The sequence below is a fragment of the Delphinapterus leucas genome, chromosome 1, assembly GCF_059928025.1.
Source record: "Delphinapterus leucas isolate spDelLeu-1000000601 "Yukka" chromosome 1, BTC_Dleu_Yukka2, whole genome shotgun sequence".
In the NCBI taxonomy this organism is placed as follows: domain Eukaryota; kingdom Metazoa; phylum Chordata; class Mammalia; order Artiodactyla; family Monodontidae; genus Delphinapterus; species Delphinapterus leucas.
The window spans coordinates 138,053,773-138,067,466 of NC_143129.1; the positions used below are offsets into that span (position 1 = coordinate 138,053,773).

Consider the following 13,694-nt stretch of genomic DNA (forward strand, 5'->3'; position numbering starts at 1 on the left):
GTCCCACAGATGAAGGAAGAGGATGTCCTCAAATTCCAAGCAGCAGGAATCCACTTAGGTGGTACAAACCTTGACTTCCAAATGGAACAATACATCTCCTAAAGGAAAAGTGATGACATCTACATTATAGATCTGAAGGGGACCTGGGAGAAGCTCCTGCAGATGGCTTGTGCCATTGTTACCGTTTAAAAACTGACTGATCAGTGTCATATCTTCCAGGAACACTGGCCAGAGGGCTGTGCTGAAGTTTGCTGCTGTCACTGGAGCCACTCCTATTGCTGTCCGCTTCACTCCTGGAACCTTCACTAACCAGATCCAGGCAGCCTTCCAGGGGCCGCGTCTTCTGGGGGTTACTGACCCCAGGGCTGACGACCAGCCTCTCACAGAGGTGTTGTACATTAACCCACCTACCACTGCTCCCTGTAACACAGACTCTCCTCTGCGCCCTGTGGACACTGCCATCCTTGCAGCAGCAAGGGAGTTCACTCAGTGGGTCTTAGGTGGTGGATCCTGACCCAGGAAGTTCTGCACATGCGTGGTACCATCCCGTGTGCACACCTTGGGAGGTCACGCCTGATCTCTGCTTCTACAGAGGTGCTGGAGAGACTGAAAAGGAAGAACAGGCCATGCTGAGAAGGCCATGGCCAAGGAGGAGCATCAGGATGAATGGACTGCTGCAGCTCCCAAGTTCACTGTATTCTACCCGCGGTCACAGACGGGTCTGAAGGCGCAGGTGCCTCTGTGCCTGCCCAGAAGTTCCTGCACAAGACAGGAGCCCTCAGCCCCGTCTTACTAGGGATTTAGTAAGAAAAGCCATTTCCAGGGTATGTTATAATTAAAGTCATACTAATTCAGTCCAATCCTTAAACACCTACTCCACCTCACTCTGTACTGTGGGATAATTATATAATTATAACCCTGAGGCATTGCAGGACATGGGAGAAAGAATGAACCCTTCAAGTCTTTATGTTAATTGCATGTTACTGTTGTCTAATTATTTGTCAGGAGAAGGCGATGAAGAGTGATGATAAAAGCATAAAAGTTTTTGCAGCTCCAGGACTCCAGATCCCAGCTCTGCCACTTAGTAACTGCCTGCCACAGTTTCCTCATCTCTGTTGCTAGGAGTTTTTTTGGCATCCTCAAGGGAAGTTTTAGTGCCTAGAAAGATTAACCAGAGGCTTAGTTTTGGTTTTTTTAATTAATTTTTAAAGTTACAAATTGAAAACTCGAATTGTTCTTTAAGCTTTTAAATTCGGCTTCAAATCTTATTAATCCATTTATAAGGCTAGTAAACTTTTTTTTAATTTTATTTATTTATTTAGAATTTTATTTATTTTTTATACAGCAGGTTTCTTTAGTTATCTATTTTAAACATATTGATGTATACATGTCAATCCCAATCTCCCAATTCATCCCACCACCCCCCTCCCCCCACTTTCCTGCCTTTGTGCCCATACGTTCGTTCTCTACATCTGTGTCTCTATTTCTGCCTTGCAAACTGGTACATCTGTACCATTTTTCTAGAGTCCACATATATGCGTTAATATACGATATTTGTTTTTCTCTTTCTGACTTACTTCACTCTGTATGACAGACTCTAGGCCCATCCACGTCTCCACAAATGACCCAATTTAATTCCTTTTTATGGCCGAGTAATATTCCATTGTATCTTCTTTATCCATTCGTCTGTCGATGGGCATTTAGGCTGCTTCCATGACCTGGCTATTGTAAATAGTGCTGCAATGAACATTGGGGTGCATGTGTCTTTTTGAATTATGGTTTTCTCTGGGTATATGCCTAGTAGTGGGATTGCCGGGTCATATGTTAATTCTATTTTTAGTTTTTTAAGGAACCTCCGTACTGTTCTCCAGAGTGACTGTATCAATTTACATTCCCACCAACACTGCAAGAGGGTTCCCTTTTCTCCACACCTTCTCCAGCATTTGCTGTTTGAAGATTTTCTGATGCTGCCCATTCTGACCTGTGTGAGGTGATACCTTATTGTAGTTTTGATCTGCATTTCTGTAATAATTAGTGATGTCGAGCAGCTTTTCATGTGCCTCTTGGCCATCTATATGTCTTCTTTGGAGAAATGTCTATTTAGGTTTTCTGCCCATTTTTGGATAAGGTTGTTTGTTTTTTTTAATATTGAGCTGCATGAGCTGTTTATATATTTTGGAGATTAATCTTTTGTCCGTTGATTCGTATGCAAGCATTTTCTCCCATTCCCAGGGTTGTGTTTTCGTCTTGTTTATAGCTTCCTTTGATGTGTGAAAGCTTTTAAGTTTCATTAGGTCCTATTTGTTTATTTTTGTTTTTATTTCCATTTCTCTAGGAGGTGGGTCAAAAAAGACCTTGCTGTGATTTATGTCAAGGAGTGTTCTTCCTATGTTTTCCTCTAAGAGTTTTATAGTATCCGGTCTTACATTTAGCTCTTTAATCCATTTTGAGTTTAGTTTTGTGTATGGTGTTAGGGAGTGTTTTACTTTCAGTCTTTTACATGCAGCTGTCCAGTTTTCCCAGCACCACTTATTGAAGATGCTGTCTTTTCTCCATTGTATATGCTTGCCTCCGTTGTCATAGATTAGTTGACTATAGGTGCATGGGTTTATCTCTGGGCTTTCTATCCTGTTCCATTGATCTATAGTTCTGTTTTTGTACCACTATCATATTGTCTTGATTACTGTAGCTTTGTAGTATAGTCTGAAGTCAGGGAGCCTGATTCCTCCATCTCCATTTTTCATTCTCAAGATTGCTTTGGCTATTTGGGGTCTTTTGTGTTTCCATAGAAATTGTGAAATTTTTGTTCTACTTCTGTGAAAAATGCCATTGGTAGTTTGATAGGGATTGCATTGAATCTGTAGATTGCTTTGGGTAGTATAGTCATTTTCACAGAATCGATTCTTCCAATCCAAGAACATGGTATACCTCTCCATCTGTTTGTATCATCTTTGATTTCTTTCATCAGTGCCTTATAGTTTTCTGAGTACAGGTCTTTTGTCTCCATAGGTAGATTTATTCCTAGGTATTTTATTCTTTTTGTTGTAATAGTGAATGGGGTTGTTTCCTTAATTTCTCTTTCTGATCTTTTGTTGTTAATATATAGGATGGCAAGAGATTTCTGTGCATTAATTTTGTATCCTGCAACTTTACCAAATTCATTGATTAGCTCTAGTAGTTTTCTGGTGGCATCTTTAGGATTATCTATGTATAGTATCATGTCATCTGCAAGCAGTGACAGTATTACTTCTACTTTTCCAATTTGTTTTCCTTTTATTTCTTTTTCTTCTCTGATTGCCGTGGCTAGGACTTCCAAAACTATGTTGAATAATATTGGCGAGAGTGGACATCCTTATCTTGTTCCTGATCTAAGAGGTAATGCTTTCAGTTTTTCACCATTGAGAATGATGTTTGCTGTGGGTTTGTCATATATGGCCTTTATTATGTTGAGGTAGTTTCCCTCTATGCCCACTTTCTGGAGAGTTTTTCTCATAAATGGGTGTTAACTTTTGTCAGAAGATTTTCTTCATCTATTGAGATGATCATTTGGTTTTTATTCTTCAGTTTGTTAATATGGAATATCACACTGATTGATTTACATATATTGAAGAATCCTTGCATCTCTGGGATAATTCCCACTTGATCATGATGTATGATCCTTTTAATGTGTTGTTGGATTCTGTTTGCTAGTATTTGGTTGAGGGTTTTTGCATCTATATTCATCAGTGACATTGGTCTGTAATTTTTTTTGTATGTGTGATATCTTTTTCTGGTTTTGGTATCAGGGTGATGGTGGCCTTGTAGAATGAGTTTGTGTGTGTTCCTTCCTCTGCAATTTTTTGGAATAGTTTGAGAAGGATGGGTGTTAGCTCTTCTCTAAATGTTTGATAGAATGCACCTGTGAATCCTTCTGGTCCTGGACATTTGTTTGTTGAAAGGTTTTTAACCACAGTTTCAATTTCATTACTTGTGATTGTTCTGTTCATATTTTCTATTTCTTCCTGATTCAGTCTTGGAAGGTTATACCTTTCTAAGAAGTTGTCCATTTCTTCCAGGTTGTCCATTTTATTGGAATAGAGCTGCTTGTAGTGGTCTCTTATGATGCTTTGTATTTCTGTGGTGTCCATTGTAACATCTCCTTTTTCATTTCTAATTTTATTGATGTGAGTCCTCTCCCTCTTTTTCTTGATGAGCCTGGCTAAAGGTTTATCAATTTTGTTTATTGTCTCAAAGAACCAGCTTTTAGTTTTCTTGATCTTTGTTATTGTCTTTGTTCTATTTCATTTATTTCTGCTCTGATCTTTATGATTTCTTTCCTTCTACTAACTTCGAATTTTGTTTGTTCTTGTTTCTGTAGTTCCTTTAGGTGTAAGGTTGGGTTGTTTATTTGAGATTTTTCTTGTTTCTGGAGGTAAGATTGTATTGCTATAAACTTCCCTCTTAGAACTGCTTTTGCTGCATCCCATAGGTTTTGGGTTGTCGTGTTTTTATTGTCATTTGTTTCTAGGTAATTTTTGATTTCCTCTTTGATTTCTTCAGTGATCTCTTGGTTATTTCATAACATAGTGTTTAGCCTCATGTGTTTGTGATTTTTACATTTTTTTCCCTGTAGTTTATTTCTAATCTCGTAATGTTGTGGTCAGAAAAGATGTTTCATATGTTTTCAATTTCCTTAAATTTACCAAGGCTTGATTTGTGACCCAAGATGTGATCTATCCTGGTGAATGTTCCTTGTGCACTTGAGAAGAAAGTGTAATCTGCTGTTTTCAGATGGAATGTCCTATAAATATCCATTAAATCTATCTGGTCTATTGTGTCATTTAAAGCTTGTGTTTCCTGATTAATTTTCTGTCTGGATGATCTGTCCATTGGTGTAGGTGAGGTGTTAAAGTCCCCCACTATTATTGTGTTACTGTCGATTTCCTCTTTAACAGCTCTTAGCATTTGCTTTATGTATTGTGGTGCTCCTATGTTGGATGCATATATATTTATAATTGTTATATCTTCTTCTTGGATTGGTCCCTTCATTGTTATGTAGTATCCTTCCTTGTCTCCTATAACATTCTTTATTTTAACGTCTATTTTATCTGATATGGGTATTGCTACTCCAGCTTTCTTTTGATTTCCATTTGCATGGAGTATCTTTTTCCATCCCTTCACTTTCAGTTTGTATGTGTCCCTAGGTCTGAAGTGGGCCTCTTGTAGACAGCATATGTATGGGTCTTATTTTTATATCCATTCAGCGAGCCTGTGTCTTTTGGCTGAAGCATTTAATCCATTCACATTTAAGGTAATTATCAATATGTATATTCCTATTACCATTTCCTTAATTGTCTTGACTTTGTTTCTGTAGGTCCTTTTCTTCTCTTGTGTTTCCCACTTAGAGAAGGTCCTTTAGCATTTATTGTAGAGCCGGTTTGGTGGTGCTGAATTCTCTTAGCTTTTGCTTATCTGTAAAGCTTTTGACTTCTCCATCAAATCTGAATGAGATCCTTGCTGGGTAGAGTAATCTTGGTTGTAGGCTCTTCTGTTTCATGACTTTAAATATATTGTGCCACTCCCCTCTGGCTTATAGAGTTTCTGCTGAGAAGTCAGCTGTTAACCTTATGGGAGTTCCCTTGTATGTTATTTGTCATTTTTTCCTTGTTGCTTTTAATTTTTATTTATTTATTTTTGCTGTGTTGGGTCTTTGTTTCTGTGTGAGGACTTTCTCTAATTGCGGCGAGTGGGGGCCACTCTTAATCATGGTGCACAGGCCTCTCACTATCGTGGCCTCTCTTGTTGCGGAGCACAGGCTCCAGATGTGCAGGCTCAGTAGTTGTGGCTCATGGGTCCAGTTGCTCCGCGGCATGTGGGATCCTCCCAGACCAGGGCTTGAGCCCGTGTCCCCTGCACTGGCAGGCAGACTCTCAACCACTGCGCCACCAGGGAAGCCCCCTTGTTGCTTTTAATGATTTTTCTTTGTCTTTAATTTTTGTCAATTTGATTACTATATGTCTTTGCATGTTTCTCCTTGGGTTTATTCTGCCTGGGACTCTCTGTGCTTCCTGGACTTGGGTGGCTATTTCCTTTCCCATGTTAGGGAAGTTTTTTTTTTTTTTGCAGTACACGGGCCTCTCACTGTTGTGGCCTCTCCCATTGCAGAGCACAGGCTCCGGATGCGCAGGCTCAGCGGCCATGGCTAATGGGCCCAGCTGCTCCGTGGCATGTGGGATCTTCCTGGACTGGGACACGAACCCATGTCCCCTGCATCGGCAGGCAGACTCTCAACCACTGTGCCACCAGGGAAGCCCTAGGGAAGTTTTTGATGATAATCTCTTTGAATATTTTCTTGGTTCCTTTCTCTCTCTCTCTTCTCCTTCTGGGACCCCTATAATGCAAATGTTGGTGTGTTTAATGTTTTCACAGAGGTCTCTTAGGCTGTGTTCACTTCTTTTCACTCTTTTTTCTTTATTCTGTTCTGTGGCAGTGAATTCCACCATTCTATCTTCCAGTTCACTTATCCTTTCTTCTGCTTAAGTTATTCTGCTATTGATTGCTTCTAGTGTATTTTTCTTTTCAGTTATTTTATTGTTCATCTCTGTTTGTTTGTTCTTTAATTCTTCTGGGTGTTTGTTATTTAATTCTTCTAGATCTTTGTTAAACACTTATTGCATCTTCTCATTCTTTTTCTCCATTCTTTTTCCAACGCCCTGTATCATCTTCACTATCATTATTCTGAATTCTTTTTCTGGAAGGTTGCCTATCTCCACTTCATTTAGTTGTTTTTCTGGGATTTTATCTTGTTTCTTCATCTGGTACATAGCCCTCTGCCTTTTCATTTTTCTATCTTTCTGTGAATCTGGTTTTTGTTCCACAGGCTTCAGGATTGTAGTTCTTTTTGCTTCTGCCCTCTGGTGGATGAGGCTCTCTAAGAGGCTTATGCAAGCTTCCTGATGGGAGGGACTGGTGGTGGGTAGAGCTGAGTGTTGCTCTGGTAGGCAGAGCTCAGTAAAACTTTAATCCATTTGTCTGCTGATGTGTGGGGCTAGGTTCCCTCCCTGTTGGTTGTTTGGCCTGAGGCAACCCAGCACTAGAGCCTACAGGCTCTTTGGTGGGGCTAATGGAGGACTCTGGGAGGGCTCACACCAAGTGGTACTTCCCAGAACTTCTGCTGCCAGTGTCTTTGTCCCTGTGGTGAGCCACAGCCACCCCCTGCCTCTGTAGGAGACCCTCCAACACTAGCAGTTGTGTCTGCTTCAGTCTCCTATGGGGTCACTGCTCCTTCCCCCTGGGTCCTCATGCACACACTACTTTGTGTGTGCCTTCCAAGAGTGCAGTCTCTGTTTCCCCCCAGTCCTGTTGCAGTCCTGCAATCAAATCCCGCTAGCCTTCAAAGTCTGATTCTCTGGGAATTCTTCCTCCCATTGCAGGACCCCAGGTTGGGAAGCCTGATATGGGGCTCAGAACCTTCATTCCAGTGGGTGGACTTCTGTGGTATAATTGTTCTCCAGTTTGTGAGTCACCCAACCAGGCACCCAAACAGTCACCCAACATGTCTTTGGATGTGGGGCATCTTTTTTGGTGAGTTCCAGTGTATTCCTGTCAACGATTGTTCAGCAGTTAGTTGTGATTCTGGTGCTCTCTCAAGAGGGAGTGAGATAAGGCTGGTAAATTTTAACAATAACTTTTGAGGAAGCCTATGACTAGCATTTGACTTTCATTTACAAACTTGGTTAATTAAACGCCTTTAAATATTTTAAAGTGCACTTATAGGTTTAAAGTATTTCATCCCTTTCTTAGGGATTTCAGTTGTCTGACAACAAATAAAATTTCCTTAATTAAAAAAAAACCTTAAGTCTAATAAATTAAGCTTAGAAATGTGGGTAACTGTAGCTCTCAGATATTCTAATACAGTAGGTAAACTTAGTGACTTTAAATGAAAATCACAAGTTTAATCAGGTATTCAATTACATAATGTAAGTTGGATTCACAAGTCTGTCACTTTGTTTGGCCAAAGTCACGTAAACATTAGAAATATGTAAAACTTGCATAGATTCCTCAGCCTTAAAGATTAACATTTAACAATTCTCTATTTGTTTAGACAAATATCATCAAAAGTCACTGAGGTTTCTTTCAACTGAGAGACCTAGAACTTCAGCTACCTAGACTGACTCCTCTCACACCTCACTTAGAAAACCAGTGTATCTCCCCGTGTCATTGCCTTTCTGAATTTGCTTGTTTGTCACCAGACTCCAGAGTTCAGCCAGGATGCTGACTGGATTCCTGTTGACTCTGCTTGGATGTGCTGAACTTTATTCATAGTTGCAGATCAATTTCAAGAAGTGGCTATTTGTGTCGCTCTCATCCCTGCAGTCAATTTATACATATTTCTATGTGTATGCTCTAGGAAGCCTGTAACTCTTACCCAAGTCAGTCTCTTGGTTGGGTTTTGCATTTCTTTGGCAAAACCTTAACATCTGTAAGTACCTTCCCATTTTTTTCCAGGTTCCTAGAGTCACATAACCCTTGTTATTGATATTGAAATTGAATATATGCATTGTGTATTGGATATTGAAATGATAACTGATTGAGTTTCAACCATCTCTTATTGCTTCACTTGTCACAATATGTGAGGTCAGTCTATTAGCAATCTATACATTTGGAATTATAAAACCCACCTTACAAGGTTGTTGTAAATTAGCATTAATTAATGTTAAACACCTACCCCAGTGATGGTACATTGTAGGCATTCAGTCAGCCATGGCCACTACTACTGTTTTCACAATTCATTGATCCTAATGTATTTTATAATAACTAACCCTGCTCATTACCTCAATGGTCAACTTAAATTCCATCGCTAATTATGACACCATTGCACCCTTGCATAAATCCTCAGCTGTCTTGCCCCTTTGTTTCCTCATCAGACTGCTATGGCAAACCACCACCCTGTGTAAACCCATCTCTTTATCTACCCACACAGCTGAAAGTGGCCCGAGAAAACCACACTAACATGTTCATTGGTCTCCCTTGAATTATTGTTTACTCACTTTAATGCTGTCTGGCAGTCACAGTCTATTTTCTGAATCCATTCACTTTCCCACTCTCCTCAACCACCATTTTATACCTTTTCATCTCTCCTTAAATTGCCACCCTTACTCTGAGCTCATGAGCTTGCTTCCAATGTCACTAAGAAAACACAGGCACTCAGATAATAACTTCCACATGCTCCCATCTCCATATGCAACCACCTCTCTGCATCTGTGCCTATTTCTCCCGGATGAACTCCTAGCAAAAGCCATCCCCTCTGTTTGTGCACTAGGTCTCATCTCCTCTTGTCTATGTGGGAACACTGCTCCTGCAATCTCCCCTCTCTCTCTAGCATTATCAATCTTTTCCTCTCTAGTAGATCTTTTCCATTTGCCTACACAATTGCTGTTAGTTCTCCCATCTGTTTCCCAACCTTCTCTTGACTCCATTTCTTGTCCAATAAAGTTCCTTTTTTTAAATTTTTTATTACTCCCTTTTCAAAATTCCTTGAAGGAGTTGTCTCCATTTCTTTTCTTCTATTATCTCTTGAGCATAGTCCAATCAGGCTGTTGGCACATCACTCCAGGCAAACTGTTTTTATCAAGGTTACAAATGACCACTATTTTCTAAATCCCATGCTCAATTCTCCAACCTCATCTCATTTGACCTATCTGTAGAATTTAACATGCTGAACGTCTTTCTTCAATGCACTTTCTTGTTGTTTTTCTTACCCATTAGCAGCTCCTTCTCATCCTGCTTTGCTGTTTCTCCTCATCTCCCTGATCTCTTAGCATTCAGTTAAGAAGCTCAATCCTTAGACCTCTATGCCTTTCTCTCCACTCTTTTCCCCTTGGTGCTATTATCGAGCTTCATAATTTTAAATACTATCTATACACAAGTGGACCCCAGATTTATGTTTCCATCATGGACCTGTCTACTCAACATCTCTACTTGGGAGTCTAAAGAGCATCCCAAACTCAACATTGTCCAAAATTGAGGTCCTGTGCTTTCCCCAACAAACTTACCAGAGTCTTCTCCATTTCAGGAAATAGCAACTCTAGCCTTCCATTTACTTATGGCAAAAATCTTGGAGTCACCCTTGACTCCATTCTTTTTCTTCCAACCTGTATCTGATCCACCAGCAAATTATATCAGCTTTATATAAAAAATATATCCAGAATCCAACCATTTCTCACCACCTCCACAGCTACTACAGTGAGTCAAGCAACTCTCCTCTCTCACCTAGATTTAAAGCAAAAGCCTCCTTACTGTTCTCCCTGCTCCTATCTTACTCCCACTTCAACTTATCCCCAACAACCACGTGGAATGTTTTTAAAAATTTTAAGTCAGATCATGTTATTCCTTTTCTAATGACTGACATTTCACTTACAGAAAAAATTAAAGTCTTTACAATGGTACACAAGACCCGACATGATCTGGAGGTCCATCATTTCTCAGATTGCATTTTCTACTACTGTTTTTCCTCACTCATTTGACTCTAAAATGCTAAGCGTATTCCCACTTTGAGACATTTGCACTATTACCCATGCTGGGAGTGCTCCTCCCTAAATATTCACACTTCTTACTCCCCAACTTCCTTCAGGTCTTTAATCAATTGTCATTGTATCAGATAGGTTGGGCTAGGTTATGCTTCAGTAACAAGCACCCCTGAGCCTCAGCAGCTTAAAACAAGTCATAATGCATGTCCATTTTGGGGTGACTGGGCTCTGCCCCATGTTATCCTCACTCCAGGTCCCAAGATGATGGAACAGCACTTTTGGACCATTGCTGTGGCACAGGGGAAGGAAAAGCATGAAGAATCTTATACTAGCTCTTAAAGCTTATGTGCCAAAATAGCACAAATCACTTCTACTCATATTTTATCAGCCAAAGCAAGTGACTGGGCATCTCTAATTCCAAAGTAGCAAGGAAATATAATCTATCATGTGCCCAGAAGAAGAACCAGAAATATTGATCAACAGGACTATGATATTAATGGTTATCAGTCATCATGTAACTGAGACCTTCCCTGGCCACATATGAAATATGCAATTCTTCCTGACCACCTTCCAATTTCCCTAGTCCCCTTAATTACTTTATTTATCTCTTTAGCATCTATCACTACCTACACATAAGATATATACTACATGTTTATCTTGCTTGTTTTATATCATCCTCCATCAGAATGTAAACTCCAAGGGAAAAGAGAGTTTTGCTGTTTTATTCAATATTGTTTTCCCAGTGCCTAGAATAGTAACTGCATACAGAGGCTTTAAATTAAAAGCCTCTATACATAACAAGAAGGATACAATTAGCGATACATGTAATATATACTTTGATTTTTCAGTTGCTCAGGCTTGGAGTTTGGCTTACACCAGGGTTGGTAATATTCATTTATTCAACAAATTCGAGTATATACTTAACTTATGCAAGGTTCTGTGCATCAAGAAGAACATCCTCATTTTCATACATACCAGATCCATGGGAAGCACTTATTACCTTTCTCATTGTACACTACTTCTGCCAATGGAGGAGAAGGGGCAGCTTGACTTTCATGGAGACAAAAATCATAAGCTTCCTTTTTTCAGCTAAGATCTGGCTGATATCATGCTTTCTTGTTCAGAAATACAAGAAAGTCTCATAAGTGACAAGCATACTTCCTAATTTCTCCTTCCTGACCCATTTGCATTTCATCACATGCGCAGGCCCTCCAGTAAGCAACACTTACTCCAATAATGAAGCTCCCCGCATCTTAATTTGAAAAGCCTTCATCAGCTTGAGTTTAGCCTCTGTGCCTGATGGTCTTCTTTAATGAATCAAATAATGCATTTCTCACTTGTAATTAAATGATACTTTAAAAGGCTCTGTCTTCTTCAAAAGACTCATGTGGAATTCATCTTTGCATGATTACACTCAGCACCTAGGGTAGACACGGGGGTGGGACTATGGATATTCACCAGGTCCTTGAAGGCAAATCATAAAAGAACTTAGTAGAGAAGCTAAAAAAATAAAAAGGTCTTAGTAGAAAATGAAGTTAAGAGGTAAGTATCAAATCCAAGGCTAGTTTGCTTCCCCGCTTAGAGGTATTACTGCCGAGCCCACTAGTCCATTATTGCCACCAAGCTTTAGTTTGTTTGTTTGTTTTTGCAAAGACCACATCCAGTTGTGTAAAATATTTGAGGGAGTAATAAGTGCATTTGCATATGATGTGCATAGAATTACACACCATCTTCAGGAAAATTCAGAGTTAAAATTAGTAATATTTTTCCTTATTGTGCTTTCCTTAGTTTCTGTGCCTCAGTCTTCCTGGCTCTCCACTCCCTATAGGAAAAAAATGCAGTGTTTCCTGGCTGGCACCCAACCTATCACCTGCCATCACCTGCCATCTCTTTTCCTGTTCTTTACATTATCTTAGGCACCAGACCCACAAAACTACTCACTGTTTTCTAACATGGCATGAGAAATTACTATCTGTTGACTGTCCATTAGCCACTTTTTCACTTTCTTCCTTCCTAACAGAGCCATGGTTTTCTTCCTTCTGGCATTTGTTTACTGTATACTATAGTGGCCCTCACAAAGCTCCAGGGTATAAGTTTTTGATTAGTTTAAGCTCACCTGGCAGATCCATCCCCTTGGCAAGTGACTCGTTTAGGCATGGGTACATGATGCAATCCCGGCCAATGAGAAGTACAGGAAAGGGAAACCTGTTAGGGGATTTCTTGGAAAGTTTCCTGAGTCTTAAAAGAGGACACCAAAAAAGACCCTCACCTCTTTTCTGCTTCTAGACATGGCGACAGAAGGAGGTGATGCCTAGAACAGCTTCAGCATCACATAAACATGAAAGCAGGTAACACACGTGAGATGGCAGAGGAGAAAGATGGAAACTGAGATCTTGAAGAGGTCATTGTGTCCCTGGTTTAAGCAATCATAATACAATCATAATTATGACTTAAGTCCTGGGCACTGTTATGAGCAATTTACACATGTTCACTCATTTAATCCACACAACTATCTTATGCAGTGGGTGTTTTAATTGTTTCTATTTTACAGTTGAGCGAACAGAACCAGGGAGGGGTTAATGTGCCAAGGTCACTTTCCTTAGTTATTTGTTTGCTTTTTCAGTCTTTTATTATACAAAATTTAAAGAATATATTAAAATAGAGAACAGCATAATGAATCCCCAGGTACCCATCCATCATCCAGTTTAAACAATTAGCAACTCATGACCAGTCTTGACTCATCTATGCCCCTGTCCACTTTTCCTCTGCCCCACATTATTTTGAAGCAAATCCCAGACCTCATATCATTTCATTCTGGATTACATCATGTGTGACAGAAACTAAAAACTGCTTTTATTGGGTCTTCTGTTACAGCTAAAACTAGTCTCTAACTATTAATAAATTTCTTATCATAAAATTTGAAAATATAGATAAGCTCAAGGCAAAATATAAAAAATCATCTACAATATGATCACCTGGTAATAACAACTAGTAATTTAGTGTACTTCCTTTCAGTACTTTGTATAAGTTTGTTTTGAATGTGAGATTGTATTTTTTCTATTTATTATGACCTGAGCATTTTCCATCCTCATCCCAGCCCCCATGATCTTTGGGTGCTGGGCTCCCTCTATCCTTCCTTCTTCTAGGAACTTGAAAAAGTGTTTCCTTTGCTCTTTGTACAATACC

General features: G+C 39.6%; 1 pseudogene; it reads left to right on the top strand.

The window, feature by feature from the left end:
* On the top strand, nucleotides 1-804 carry LOC111175889 (small ribosomal subunit protein uS2 pseudogene; annotated as a pseudogene).
* Nucleotides 805-13,694: the final 12,890 nt, after the last annotated feature.